Genomic DNA, 16,116 nt, shown 5'->3' with positions numbered 1-16,116 from the left:
AAAGCTGCAAACCGTTTAACAGATACAGCCTTACATGGCAAATCTGAACACATTGTCTGGCTAAACCTTGGTCCAGCTTAATCCCAAAAAAGAGAACTAAAATTCTAGAAACAATAGCCACAAATGATCCCAACAGCCAGGATATTCTAAAAAAAAAATAATAATAATTGACACATACTACCCAAACAGAATTACTGTTTTGCAAAACATGTGCCTGTACAACATAGCCCAAAGATACCCCTACAAAAGCAATGTCACACAGGATGAGACAACTGGCAAATATTCAGTCTCAACTTGTGAAGGAAGCCTAGTAAAACGTATGAAACCCAGCATAATTAATCATATAAAGTTATTTAAATCTCTGCAACATAGAGAACTTTATTAAATGGCCCTACTAAAACTTTTTAAACCTTGGAGAAAATAATAATAATTATTAGGTGACCATGACTCATTTGAAGATTCATTCAAAGCAAATGAAAGCAGCATAACAAATGATAATTTCAAACAATACAAACAAATGTTGGACAATGTTCCAGATTTCATACAAGTGGAAACATGTGTGCACTCTCTGAAACCATGTTTCTCAAGAGCACATCCCAAATGAATGATGTGTGTACGTATCCATACCAATTTGGGAATCCGTTCCATTTCACAAGATTCTGCAGGATGCAAATCATAGCATATTATGCCCTTTTTGTAATTTAGTGTGAAAAGAAGATGGGCACCTGCCTTTTCCCTGACCTTTCCAGGTACTGCAGCATATGTGTAAACAATTGATCACGGAGACCCCTGTTTCACAACAGAACACAATGACAATGTGATTGTGTTTAGAGCAATAACTGCCATTTTGTGTATTAATGCAGACAATTTGATGAACATAACATACAGGAAAACATAGTGAACCTAACACATTCCTAACAAAAACAAAGCAAAGTTCTGAACAAATTGGTGCACTTTTCAATAATCTGGTGATTTACAAGATACAGACCCTTGCATTGCAAAGGGGGTATAATAGAACACTATAGAGTTAAACATAAAACATGTTGTGCCTAGTTGGCACAATTATATGCAAATATAGGTGTATCCCACCCGTGAATAAGGAATAAAGTTAAGCTGGTTCCGGAAAGCACTCTACTTTTGCTTAGCGGGTGTTACTTAAGCCTTCAATCATCCAGACTGGTTATTTAAAAATGTCTATGGATGGTTGAAGATGTTGGAGGGAAAACACATGCTCTATACAGCAATTGTCATGTAACAAGACTGTGCAAATTAATAAAAAATGAACAGTGCAAAATAATATGGTGTTTTAATTCACATGTGCTAAGAAAAGAGAAAAAAATGTTTAGCATAACACTTCAATATTTCCAAAATATGTCCCTAAGTGAAAAAACTCAAATAGTGCAATGGGCAAATTAAATCATGATGCATTACAATATATTCATGAACAATATAAAGGAACAAAAGAGCAAACACGAAAACACAAAAAATTAGTCAATTGGATAACTTGGTTCAATTCCCAAATGTACACCTAAAAGAAAGTGTTGTGAAGTATCCGCTGTGTCCCCGAGTATCTATTATTTGCTGAGTGAAAAACAGAGAATCCTGATTAAGGATAGTGTCCTTAGGCTAGATTGTGCCTGTATCCGGGTCTTCAGTTAAAATAATTCTTTGCACAATTAGACATAGAGAGTTGACACAATAATGTTTCGGCCTTTTGAATTTGTGTAGCTCCAAGTATAACGGCCTTCCTCGGGACAGGAATTGTGGTATAGGTTCCTCACAGCCTGTGCTATAGATCTATAACAAAAATATATGTGTAACATTGAGTGTTCTGTAACTGGGATAAACATATAAAATAAAGCTTTATAAGTAGCTAAAGTGTAATCCCCAATGAGAACACCTTACCATGCTCTGATGTCGTAGCACAGGAAGTTCAATAATGCCACCAAGCAGGTGGTATTTCCACTGCACAGCCAAAGTCAGTGCGTAGGACCACTAAGAATTCAGTGAGTACCTGTGGAGAAAACAAAGGATTAAGAGAGAGAGGGAAAATATCACTACTCACGTCCTCTCTACTATTTGACCGAAAAGCAACCTGTTGTCTGCCTGAAAGCTGAGATAAGGGAGTGGCTCTTACCCTATGTGTATGGAGGGTATAGCAACCAGGCGGCCATCCAAGGGTCCTTCTAGATGGCTTGTCAAAATGGGCGAAGTATCTCAATCCGCTCAAACGCTGTCGATGCTGCCAGTGTCAGATGACTGATCATTTCAACGAAGCACCTGTATGGAATCGAATGCCATGTTTAAACTCTTAATGCATATGCTGCTGTCCCGGGTTGGGTAAACCCACAGGAATGGCATAGCACAAAAGTATGGAATAATGTCAATGAGACAACAGTAGTCGAGTCGAGGCTGCTGCCTGTGATAATAACAGGACAGACTCACCTGTATGTTACTGTATAACAGAATCTGGCAGATCCTCTGTGTCGTGGTTTGAAGAGTGGAGCTCAAAACTGCTGATGTTGTGTTCGGGCACATGTTGTTATGGCAACCGGTGTCGCTATCTAATCAGATGGGAGCTATGGCAAAAAGCGGCCGGCCATCTTGGAAGGGACTTGTACTGTACGGAAAGCCTGATTACCACGTGTAGAGGTAAACAAAAAATCGTAGACAAGATCTCTCTAAATGAAGGATGGGGGCCAATAACATCACCACTGCTGCAGGCTGTTCCCTAATGCTGTAAATGAGGATGCGCTTTGGAAAAGTGCCAAATCAAGCAAACACTAATATCCTGTAGTGATGACATAGAAAATGACGCCTAGATGTATGAATACAAACTTCACGCAGCCCTCAGATTGGTATACGTGCCAGGGTCTCACTCTTAGTCTAAGTGATCTGGCGGCACTGATTGTAATCTGGCAACACTGATGTCTAGGGGGAGCAAGTGAGGCTGGTGCTGGTGTCAAAATGATGCTATAACTGAACCGGGGAGAACTGAAAGGAGCCTTGAATGTTTCCTAGGGTTATCCAGACGTGGACCCCTTTCTCATTGTGCTCAGAGAGGCACAGCTCCACCTCGCTGATAAGGCCCAACAAGGCTGAAACACGTGTATGGGGTTGCTGTTGGTACTCTTGTTCAGAAGAGAATTGCCATAGCATTTCAGTGCTGGACTGCCCATGTGGGCGGGACAAAGACTGATATGCAAATGGATATTTCCCTTCTGTCAAAGGTACAGTGAGCTAAAGTGTGGCAGCGGACTCTCGAGTGGGTACCTTTCCAAAGAACAGGTTATTTAGCCATGTTCGTTCTCGCAGAGGGGTGCCTGTGGATTATTTTTTCATTGTTTAAGGGGCTTAGGTTTAGTCACCCCTTGCTCACCGTGCTCAGAGAGGCACAGCTCCACCTCACTGATGAGGCCCAACAAGACTGAAACACGTGTATGGGGTTGCTAAAGTGTGGCTGTGGACTCTCGAGTGGGTACCTTCCCAAAGAACAGGTCATTTAGCCATGTTCGTTCTCGCAGAGGGGCGCCTATGGACTACTTTTTCACATATTACTATAGTGTGTGTGGCCACGGGCCACAACCACTGCAATACAATTAAACCATATAACAAGTGCGTACAATACACCTTCAACTAACAAGGCTCCCCCAGAAACCCCTACAATCCAAATGATGTCTGCGGACAGCACAATTGACTGCAGACTCGACGGCACATACACTCAATTTTTTCACCTAGGGAAACAGCTCCATGTTTGTCCACTCCTGACCCTTTCCAGGCCCTCTTTCGGACACCAAATAACCCCAAAGGTGTTTTCCAGACTTTTGCTCACAGTGTTGTCCACGGTCAGCGGCGGCTGTCTGCGGATCCAACATGGCGACCGTTTAAAAAATGATGATGCACCTAATTTTTTTCACCATCCAATCAGCGTGCAATTTTGGTCTCCCCGGACATCGAGCAGCCCCCTGATTGGTCTAAGGCTGTATGCGGACTCCAAATCAGGAAATGAGTCGGCGGACCGAACCCAGAAATCACTATTTTCCTTTTACCTACTTTTTGGCCATTTTTAAAAAAACTACCAGACAGATCTATAACACATTTACAAAAGCACGCTTACGGGAGCAAGCCGTGGCTCCTGGCGCAAGTTTGGTCAAAACCCATCCAGCTGTTTGGGCTGTAGACACAAGCAACATTTGTATTTCATTGTGTCTATGAGGATTTCAAAAATGTTAGGACCACCCCTTTAACTTTATCCCCCTTGACGAAACTGTACAAGACTTCTCAGAAACATTCCTAGGGGCAACTTACTTTTTTTGCAATGTTTGATGAGGATTCGCCCATGGTGGGCAAAGTTATAAGCCACCCAGGAAGTAATCTTTCTATGAGTTGAGCAACTTAACCATAACGAAAGGACTGCTACCTCAGGCCCTGTGTATCCACATTTATTCTCATGATCATAAAATATGTTTATTTCGGATTACCAAAATGCATTAAAAAGACAAATAATACATAATAAAACACTGTAGCATATAAAATAAAGTTTAAACAACAATGTTCAATTCATAGTTCATTACAAACATAATACACAATTATTTAAAAACATCACACAAGAGTAGCCTGTTAAATGATTACAAAAGCTATAGACTCCAAAACTCTGCTCAACCTGCGAGTTAAGTTAAGATTTCCCTTGCTTTTGTTGCTTTTTTTTTATAGAAGTCAAAAAGGCCCATGCCACATAGGGTGTATCAGCTACAAGAAGAAAATATGCCAGGTGACACTTTGTGAAGTTATAATGCCTTAGTACAGTAGGAATAGTTTGCTGTCTGATGTATGTGACAACTGGGCAAAACAGCACAACATGTAGAAGATCCTCCTGTGTTGCGCCAGACAGGGAGCAGCACAAATTGCCCAGTTGCCAAAGCCAACCAGCAGTATTGGCATTCAGAAATAGGCTTTTGAAACTAGCAGGTGTGATCAGCCAGCAGTCAGCTTTCTTGTGGCTCCAAATAAGATAATGTTGTAGAGTCCATAGTACTTACTATTGCATGCTATCTGTTGGTGTGAATCATCGGTTCTTCAGATTTACTCTGCTTCTTTACCACCGAAATAAAATATTTTTTGTAGAAATTCCTTTGTTCAGTACACACAAGATTATTGGAAGGAAAGAGGGCTTGGGCATTCATCTGACTCAGGTTGGATCTGATGTATTCTAACCAAGGGAATTTCTGCCAATCATTCCTGGCTAAAAGGTTCTTGATAATGTAATGGGTCAGCACCAGCTGGGAATTTGACCAAGGTCTGAGCCAATAAAGAAGCGGAGACGAATCCAATCATCTTCCAAGAAGCCTGCAACCATTTCTATGTGCACTGCAAAGTTAGGGGCTGAACCTGGCAGACTCAAAAGTCTTTTGAAGAATGTATTCTCCAAATCCTGTAGCCTGGTGATATTCGAAAAAAAGCCTCATAACTGGGCACCGTAATTGGTCACAGCCTTGGTTTGAGCTTTATAAACCCTCAAGATCATATTGAGTAATTGGCCCCAGCACATAGCCATAAATCCTGAGACTCCACCTAAAGATTGGCCCATCCTATTTTTCTGCTTCTGTATGTGGACATTACCATCACTGTGCGGTGGAACCGTGTACCCAAGTAGTCAAACCCCAGGACCCTTGGGATAACGTCCCCACTACACAGCATTGGATTCATTGTCATCGCCTTTTTCCCCCACCAACAGGCCGCAACTGCTGATTTTGCAGTATTGATTGTAAGACCCAAATCACTCATATATTCACTATATACATCAATTAATTTTTGCAATGCCTTCGATGAGCACAGTATTGCCGGCATAAGCCAATATTGGAAATATCCTATTGCCCAATCTAGGGTAATTTGCATTTGAATCTACCAGGGCCTTGCACAGTCCATTGATTCAAAGAGTGAATAAAATTGGGTCCAAAACACAGCCCTGTCAGACAGCTAAATTCACATAAAAAAACAGTGTGCATTGGCCCAGCTCACCGTATTGTACACATTCCTATTGCCCCGCTGGATGTCTGGAGAGCTATCAATAACTCCACAGGGACCTGAGCACCAGCCCAAGCTTTCCTCTATTAACCTTGTCAAAAGTGGTGTTCAGGTCCATGAAAGCCAAAAAGATAGGTTTCCCAATAATGTATACAGAGTATGCTATCAACAAATACAGATTTAGGGGTTGATCTCCTGTACCCACTCCTGGGCTAAAGCCATATTGGATGTCAGACAAAATAGGATTGGCTATAATCCATTCCTGCAAGCATCCCAGCAACACTCTACCAAAACTCTTGAAAGATGTTTCTAGGAGCGAGATTGGCTTATATGCAAGTGGGCTCCCTCGATTTCCTGTCTTAAAGATTGGAAAGATAATAGCGAGTTTCCACAAGGGAGGTATATTGGCCATCTTCAAAACCGCATTAAAACATACCGAAAGCAAAGGGGCCCAGACCTCCATCAAGTCTTGGTAAAAGCAGCCCCGGCAGGCATAAGGCCCCGGTGCATGATTAGATGCCTGAATGGAAATGACAATAACCACCTCCTTCAGGGAAAATTGAAATGAGGTAGTGAGCACCGGTATAACCAAGAACTTGTTAGGACCCTGATATAAATGAGAAAAGTGGTCAATCCAGGCCTTCGCTTCCACTGAAACCTCTGTCACTTTCTTGACCTTTTTATAGGCAGGACCATGTGCAACAAGTACCCCAACATTTTTAGAGAAATTAGATGTCGCTGTCTCTGCCCATTTGGATCAGGTTAGTTCCTCAAGCACCAATTTGTGGGCATTTAGAATTTTCTGATAAATTGCCCTTGCTTGCATTATTGCATATCTGAATTTATCAGGCATTCTTAAAACTTCCATAAGTGCTCTCTTGGACCTTCTAGGATCTTCATTATGCCAGCCTCCATGCAAGAACCTTTTTGAAGGAATAATCCTTCTTAAAAAAACCTGACAATGGCACCACTAATTCAACAAATGTTTAAACCATTCCTAAAGAAGAAATAGATTCATCTAATATGGATGCGATTAAAGGGAGATTACCTACCAGAAAATCTTGGTGCAATTTAGACGTGTCAATTTTACTCCACAGAATCATTCACCACAAGGTTCAATTACTACCTCAAACCCATGTATCACATTGCACTGTCTGACTGGCAAACAAAAGTAGACCATAGTGAAAGATCCTAAATGATTCCTGAAAGTCTGGCAGCCGGGTATATCAGGGGCTACTCGTCCATTGATGGAACAAAGTCCCCACTCTACCAACCAGAGAGAGAAGTGTAGTCCCTTAGCACAAGTCTGAGCATTTTGCATCTGTGGGTCTGGGATATTATAAGCAAAATCCTCCCATTCATCATGAAGACCCTCGGACACACCCATGCCCAGTTTAACATTAGAATCACCCCCAGCACAAGAACCATGTTAGAACCATAATGGTGAATCACGTGTTACTCTATAAACACTTTAAAGGTGTTCATCCTGTTTAAGTCTAATTTATGTGGACTATTGTAAAAATTGAGTATAACCATGTGATCACCTCTGGGTGACTGGAAATGAATCACCTGGAGAAAATGAAGGTGAGTATTAGTTACCTTGATCCTACAGTCAAGAGATGCTGTTATAGTTAAACCCCCAAAACCACGGCCTCTGCTTTTCTTATTAGCTTGTTTCGAATAGGTTACAAAACCATCCAGAAAAAGGTGTTCCACAGCTTAGGTTTCTTGAAGCAATATCACATCATGGAGTTTTAAGAAAAGCCACATGTCCTGCACCCTAAATGTTGCCTTAGCACTATATACCAGGAAAGAAATAAGATACTAGGTCTGGAGTGGGTCGAAGTTCCAAATATGGTCGGGACAGCTTCAGGGCCAGCTAGAACCACAGAAGAGGTAAACAGAAGGGTGGCCACTGGTGGAACTAGTCAGTCAATTTCCTCGATATCAGACAGAACTTCGAAGCGATTACTGACCTGAACCGTCACCCCGCCACTTTCCACTCAGTCCGTTTTCTGGGTAGGAAATAAGGCCATAGACTTGACAATAGGGCATTGGTTAACTTGTACTACATACCCATGTCAACTTCCGTATGCACCACATTTATTCTAACAATCCTGTGCATTCTTTCAACTCTCTCCATGCAACATTTTGAAGTACATCCTGAATTAAACTATAATAAGGTGTCAAAGGGAAAAAGCAGCATTCTATAATTTAGACAGGAACTTAAGGGTATGCATATGGGACCTCACTGATTTCTGGAAAATGCATTGTAGGTGGTGGTCAGAGAAATTAAAACACATCCTTGTGCCTCTTAGGGACATTTAAAGCAATAAAAAAATGATGGGTAGAAATCTTTGGTACAGGCAGGCCCAGACTTGGTTTCCAAGCTCACTGTACCTAGGATTCCAGATTACAGATCAACCGCATTGAGGCCATACAAACGGGGACATGGTGCTTTATAAATAACTACTACAATACAATACAACCATGCAGAGGCGATGTGACAAACAGTTTGGGATGAAGAGCGTCAAATTCGGAAGAGTGATTCAGCAACATCAGAGCATCTTCATTGAAAATACACTCACATTAATTTGGCAAGACCATCAGTACTGATTGTGTTTCCCTATCTGGTCTGAAACCACCCTGAAGAGTTTATTAGTCTGAGTCTAATCAAGGAGCGGAGATGCCACTGCCCTTTCCAACAGTTTATCTGGGTAGAGAAGTTTCGAAATGGGCGATTATTGCCCTGATCTTCTGGATCTGCCATTGGCCTTTTGAGCAAAGGCGTTATTCTAACTCATTTTAAAACCTGCTGCATACTTGCCAACATTCTGTGACCAACCTGATGAAGGCTTCTTTAAGTATCAAACACAGTGGTTAGCATAATGACGACATCAAAGGGAATTACATCACATGACCTGCCCTGTTGACATCCCAGGAAATAACATCACCTAACATATTTTATTGTATTTGTCATTTTTATAGCCTCTTTTACCATTATTATACTCTCAATGCACTAGTGGTGGGAATGCTCTTGCAGACCGAAGTCCGGAATTTGGTAAATCACCAAGTCGGTTTAGAATGAGTGTGCGCATTTGCCCAATGTAAGGCGGAGGAGGGCCGGCTGGGACCTGATAAAAGCATCCCACGAGTTCAGGAATGTGAATGGCTGCTGAGAGAGGTCAGGAAACTCGTTTGGAGATTTGTTATAAATGCGACGAAGCATAGCGACGGAGCTACACCAAGTAAGGTGGGTTATTGGGGGGTTCCCCCGCATTAACGTTTTTAAAATAGTGGTTTACAATTGTGCATTTTGCAGCACATTTTCTAAAAAATTAGTTAAATGCCACAGTAAAATGCCACGCCGTTTTCAATCGGTTTTGGGTAACTTGTGAAAATATCTCATTCTGGCTGCACAACTATACGTCAGTATCCCCAAGTAAGAGCATACTCCTGTTGCCAGTAAAAATACCATATTATGTTAAGTTAAGTTCATGGTCTCAAGGCGCTCAGGTGGCTGTGCAAGGAAAAGTGGGAAGGGTTGGTTAGTGAAGTAGAGAGGGATATGATAGATGTTGGGCTCATCTGTTGATGCATGCAGAGCCAGGAGCAACTGGCATCGGTGTGTTTGGGCTTTCTGGATCTGCTTTGTTTTGTGCACTGAGCTAGTTGTGTCAGTAAGGGAGGCATCCAGTGTTACACGTGTTTGTTGCCTAGGTGGTTGAGTTTGTAGCTTGGTTAGAGTGATGTGCATTTTGCGTGTTTTGATGGGTCCATTCAGTGGCCCCCTGGGCGCATGTTGTAGTTGAGAGGTGTGGTTTGTGTGGGATAGAAAAAGTGATTAGTTGTTTTTGGGTGATCTCTGGTTATTTGTAGTTATGTTATTGTTTTTCATTCTAAATGATTCCCTTGTTTTCCTTGTTTATGGTTTATAGAATCCGGGATTGTATGGGTTGGATGGTCCATCCGTGGAGCGGTTGATCTGTGTTTATCTCAGCAAGTTGAAAAGCCAGATTTTTAGATTCTTACTGAAAGTGAGATGGTCTTCTGTTGTTCTTATGATATGGCATTTGTAACACACCTATACACAAGTGTTTCAAGGCAGGACGAGGCAAGGAAGGGGGAACAGAGGGAGGACAGAGACAACGATTTTGCTAGGCCAAGTGACATTGAGATTGCGCAAGTGCAGGGGAATGGGAGGGGAAAAGTGCCAGGGGAAAGGGGAGGGGGCAGTGTTGTTCATGGGATCAAAACAATAACAAGAAGTGCAGCCAGAAGGTGGCAGGTGCAAGGGTAAGTGTAGACAGCAGGTGTCCAAAAGTGCAGGTAGGGGGACTGTAGGGTTACAGATACAGACCCAAGTGCAAGGGTTACTGGGAGGCAGTGAGGGTGTGCAACTGGGCGGGTAGGAACCTGGGCCCGAATCAGAGGGTAGCCCGGTGATCAGTGCAGTATCAGACAGGAAATCAGCAGGGCAGTGGAAGAGAGAAGGAAGAAGTAAAGAGGAAGTTCTTGAGGTGCTTCTGGAACCAGAGATGGTTCTCCTCGAGTTTCAGAGAGGGAGGGAGGCTGTTTGAGAGGGAGGCCCCAGCCAAAGAAAGAGATCTACCACCAACTTGTTGCTTGGAGAAGCGAATGACACTGAGGGTGTTGGAGGTGTCCTATGGGATGAAGTTCCATAGTCTGGCTACCAGATAGGAAAAGGCAGTTTCTCTGAATTTACTTTTCTCTATGTTCTTATTTTTATTTCGAGTTTGGTGCTGGATCTTAAGTCTCTCCCGTCGGGTGATTTTTGTTTGGATGAATTTGGCTACTTGCCTGTGTAGCGATTTGTGCACAATGCAGAGGGCTTTGAAGTTGATGTGTTGCTTTATCGGTAGCCAGTGTAGACATCTTAGGTTGTGGCCATGCCACAAAAAGAAAACATGTCTAGGCTGGCTGCATCAATGTAGGCCAATCTAGCCATATATACTCACAACAGTAGTAAGCAACCCAACCCTCATACATTACTTACAAGCACTTGATTGGTCTCATTGTGCTCTCAGCCCACACATATGTATAAATATCAATAGACATGCTATTTTCTAACATAACTATTTCACTTCATTTGTTTGCTAATAAAAATATTTCTTAATATTGCACCTAGTCACACAAACATGCTTTACAATAAAGTGCATATGGGATAGTACAAATGTGCAAATGATTACATAAAATCACTTTCTTAAAAAGGAGAGACCTTTATGCAACTATTATCACTTTTCTCTTCGCTATATCAGGCAACTAATATCAACTATCACTTTTGAACTGTTTGTTTTCCTGTGTGGCATGTCAAACAGACACGTATTTCATATTCGTGCGACATCGGTTTTCTCCTGGGTTTTCAATTTCCCAAGCTCATGGATGTATTCTAAAACAATGTTGACACATCGTGTTTCGACCCAAGGCTACAAAGGGATGCCCATGCCATGCATCCTCCCTCAAAGATGTAAGAAGCAGCCTTCACCAGGACAGTCAATTGATTTCCATAGTGAAATTGGTGAAATGAATCCCCTTCTAAGAACCCTGTAGTTTCAGTGTTCACTTTATCTATGCATGGAGACAAACAAAAAAAACAGTGTATAAATATCTCACATTTTGATGAAGGTTAATTTACTCTTTGAGTTCCCGTGTTGCCATAGAACACTAACCTCAATCTCTTTGTGTCTTTTATGATGGATGTTCGCTTATTATCTTGTTTTCTGATGCTGGAAGCACTAGATTATTGGCTTTCAAGCTGATAATCATTGCGTGCAATAAGTGCACGGGTCCTGTTATAAATACAGAGGGCATTCATTAATGATGTGCACAAGATTTATACCCAATCTAGCAAATCTCATTATTTTATTGCTACATGATTTTCGGACCCCACAGTTCTCGCATGTAATGAGTACCGGCTCTCCATATGGGAGCACACGTGAAACTACTGGTGGGTAGACCTCCCACATGTCTGTAAAAACCAGAAAGGGGAGGGGAACTTACCCCAAGCAAACGCTGTCTAGAAATTGCTGTACCAGTCAATCTGCCCGTCTCTATACCATGGTTCTTTGATTCGTTCTGACTGCCGTAATGTGACGTCCGCCCATGTGTCCCGGTTTAATGTGCAGATTAACAAGGGGGGTCCTGGGAGTCCCTCTGCCAGACATTAGTCCTGGTTGCGAGAGACTTACCCAGAGTCTTTAGCTCACTATCTTTCACAGAGAAGAAATATCCTAAACATATCAGTCTTTGTCCTGCCCTGGGGCAGTCCAGCACCGAAATGTTATGCAATTTTCCTCTGAACAAGAGTACCAACAGCATCCCCAATGTCTGTCTGCTTGCGCAATATACACTGGCGGGCTACTATTGTAACACACTGAAGTGTCCGTCTGCGATTACCCTAAATGCCTTTTTGGGATGGTAGCAGCATGTCGCCAGTGTGTCTACCAAAAAATTGCCAAACCCCTTTGAGAGGTAAAAAAAATTAAAGGGGTGGATTAACCAGTAAGAGCAAAGCTTCTTCATACTGTATCTTATCTTTATTTACAGGCACTAGCACATCAACTTTGCCATGCTGGAATATATAATTCCATGCTATCCCCTTGATCTCTATCCAGTGGACTAAAAAAGTGTGCTCTCAAATGACTGCACTGAATAGAAACCACCTTGCACTTGTAGTAAAGTCCATTTATAACCATATCTAGGCATTGGCCCTCATTACGACCCTGGCGGAATCCGCGGTGCTAAATGCACCGCGGAGCATGGCGAAAAGCCGCCGATAGCGCCATGGGGGTTGGCGGATTTACCACCCCATGCCGACCTTGGCGGAGCGGTAAATCCCCAATCCCCATTTTACCCTTCCCCATTCCCATTCTTGCCCCATAGGGTATAATGGGAGTGGGGAAGGAGTTAATTACGCCGCCGTAAAGTACGGCGGCGTAATTAACAACGAGGTCCCTTAGCGCCATGGTTTTCTCCGCCCGGTAAAACCAGGCGGAGAAAACCTCCATGGCGCTAAGGGAACTCGTAGTACGGCGGACGGGTCCGCCGCGATTAGCGCTGGCGGAAACCCACTCCGCCAGGGTCCTAATGAGGGCCATTGAGTCAACTTTAGTTTAATTTTCCGGCGTGCCTTTTCTATGTCTCCTCTATTACATAACGTTATGCAATGAATAGGGACCACTCCACACGTTTATGCAGGCCATTTCTAACTGTGTCCAAATACTGGAACCACTTTTGTTCATTTTTTGGAGTACATTGTCTCTATCCGCCCCCATGGGGATGAGTTTTCTAGCCATGTAATAGTAGTTATCATGTCTGCTTTACTCTTGATGTCCAGTAAAAAGTGCCATGCCACAGTAGGAAGACATATCCAATCTGGCTGCACCGGTGTATGCACATTTATCCATGTAATAACACTTATGAGTGACCTCTGAGCAGTGTTGCCAACTTTGACCTCACTAACACATATTTTCATCTTAAAACATACAAGTGACAATGATATTATTCTTCATTAACTTCCCCCTAGAGAGCAACAGTTGCAGCAAAAAACAGCTGTCGGGATTGTTATTCCCTCTCAAAGAATACGCCCGGGTTGAGTGATCATGCAGATTGATTGTTTTGCAAGCATTATGCACGTTATATATAACAACAAGATGCATTCTTTGTCAAATGGTGAGAAATGAGTTTATCGCATAGGCTATTCAGGGGGGTGTATATGTCTCCTACCTTTTATGTTGTATTCTGGTACTTATAACCCAGCATTTATAATGTGGAAAGGAATGTAAATGACCTACCAGGGTTTACTGAATATGGTTTTTGAGCTGTTTATGCATATTTGTCATGTCCAAGGGACACACACAGAGCTTAGGTAGGCAGCTGAGTCACAGGTGTGTGGGGTCATGCTCTGATCCTTGCAGGGTGACACCCCAAAAAAAACACAGAGTGAATACGATTGCCTCCTGCAGCTAAGCCTGCTGTCCTGGGATGCTGAGATTAAACTATAAATAGCAGTACAATCTGTTGATGGAATCTGTTGGCAGTAGGACTGCATAAAGTAGTAGCCTATCGCCTAAATTGATAGCGTTGGCATTTACTTCCCCGGTGTAGGAAGGAAAAAAAACAGAAGACAGGCCTTTTCTGTATAAGCCCCCTAGACTCTGGATCTTTTTCCCCATCAACATTTGACTCGCCCCCTCGTTTTCACTGTTCAGGAAGGATCTCTAGACCCTCTTCAAGGAAGGGCTTTTCCCTAATACCTAGGACCATACACTGTCCACTCCCCACCAAACCTGAAACTGGGTAATCTGATTCGACTGTTTCCTCCCCTGGTTACTTGTAGATCCATTGCTGACTATTGCCCACCCTCATCTGTTAGATCCTCACTCCCTTGTTTCGATGTTCCATAACCTTATTCTTTCCCCTATGATTGTAACATTCTCTGTTGCTTCATAAAGCTAGGTCTCCGCTCAATAAATAACCCAATAATAATAATATTAATAATAATAATAATAGTGTATCTATTTAGTTGTTGTGCATTTGTAAGGCACTTTATACAACAATAAACTGTGTCTCAAAGCACCAACAGGGCAAGGGGGAGGGTACATGGGAACAACAGGCATGTAGAAATTAAACTGATGGACAGGAAAGATGCAGTCCTACTAGGCCTTGTGAGCATTCAGAACATGCAAGTACAGAGAGAGAGAGAGGCAGAAGGGAAGGGGGTAAGTGCTAGAATAATCCACACAGGGGGAAGTGCCAGGGAGCAAGCCAGTTTTAGGAAACAGCTAAGTGAATGGCAGATATCACTTGGTAAGTAGTGATCACCTGCTTAATACAGTAAGTGCAGGCCTGTGAGTCAGCACAGGCCAATGGGTGCCCAAAGGAGCGTAGAGATCTGGAGGGAGAGTATTTAGTGAGAGCAAGTTATAGATAGCAAGGCCCTGGCCCCAGACAGCCTTATGGATGATGCAGAGGGACTTAAATTTAACCCTTGCAGCAACTGGGAGCCAGTGAAGAGATTTTAGGGTTGGAGAGATACAGTCCCCGGGCTGGAGGCCAAGGATACGTCTTGCAGCCCTATTCTGGATAAGCTGGAGTGGCAGAGAGAGGAAGAGGGAAGATTAAGAAAGAGGCTGTTGCAGTAGTCCAGCCTGGAGAGTACCAGAGCTCTAGAGACATTGAGCTTCTGTGGAAAAGTGAGGAACGGAAGGATACCTCTAAAAAGGTGGAGTTGAAAGTGGGACTTCTTGGCAAGGTCCAAGATATGAGGGGGGATAGAGAGGGAGGAGCCAATGATGACTCCAAGGTTTATGGCTCTGGAGGAGGGAAAAGGGGGAGTGCCCATAGCACGTGGCCAGAGTGAAGGTGGGAAAGAGGGAGCATAAACCCCAATAGGAAGGATCTCAGTCTTGCTGTCATTGAGGCAGAGATCATTGGAGGTACATAACACTGAAAGTGGGGGCTTAAAGTGGAGATAAGGTGAGCGAGAGGGGCAAGATAGATGTTAAAGAGCCAGGGTGAGAGGTTGGAGCCCTGGGGTATGCCACAGGTGGAGATAGAGGTGGGAGAGGAGAAAGAGCCTAGGATAACCTGGGAGGGGAGGAAAGAGGTCCACCAGTCCAGTGCCTGCTCCAAGACACCAAGGGTCTCATGGAGTCACTTTATGAGGATGGAGTGGTTTACCATATCAAATGAGGAGGAGAGATCAAGTAGGATGAGAACAGAAGGGGCGTTAAAGTCAAGAGATGCAAGCAATTCTTCACAGGTGTTCAGAAGAGCAGTCTCCATGCCTCTGGATGCTCGTAATCCATATTGATGGTTGTGAAGGCAACCAACGAGCTCAGTGTGCTGGGTCAGTTGGTGGAAGATCAACGTCTCCAGAAGTTTCCCAAGGAATGGAGTGATAGAGATGGGGCTATAGTTAGCCGGACATGAAGGGTCAGCGGATGTCTTTTTCAGTAGGGGGCACACAAGAGAATGCTTGAGAGAGGAGGGAAAACCCTGGTAGCAAGAGAGTGATTGCAGAAGTCAGCAAGTGCAGGGGCAAGGGAGCCAATGTTGTAAAAAAATAGT

The sequence above is a fragment of the Ambystoma mexicanum genome, chromosome 4q, assembly GCF_040938575.1.
Source record: "Ambystoma mexicanum isolate Mex_15411 chromosome 4q, UKY_AmexF1_1, whole genome shotgun sequence".
In the NCBI taxonomy this organism is placed as follows: domain Eukaryota; kingdom Metazoa; phylum Chordata; class Amphibia; order Caudata; family Ambystomatidae; genus Ambystoma; species Ambystoma mexicanum.
The sequence above is the reverse complement of the archived record's forward strand: the minus strand, read 5'-3'. Positions refer to the sequence as shown.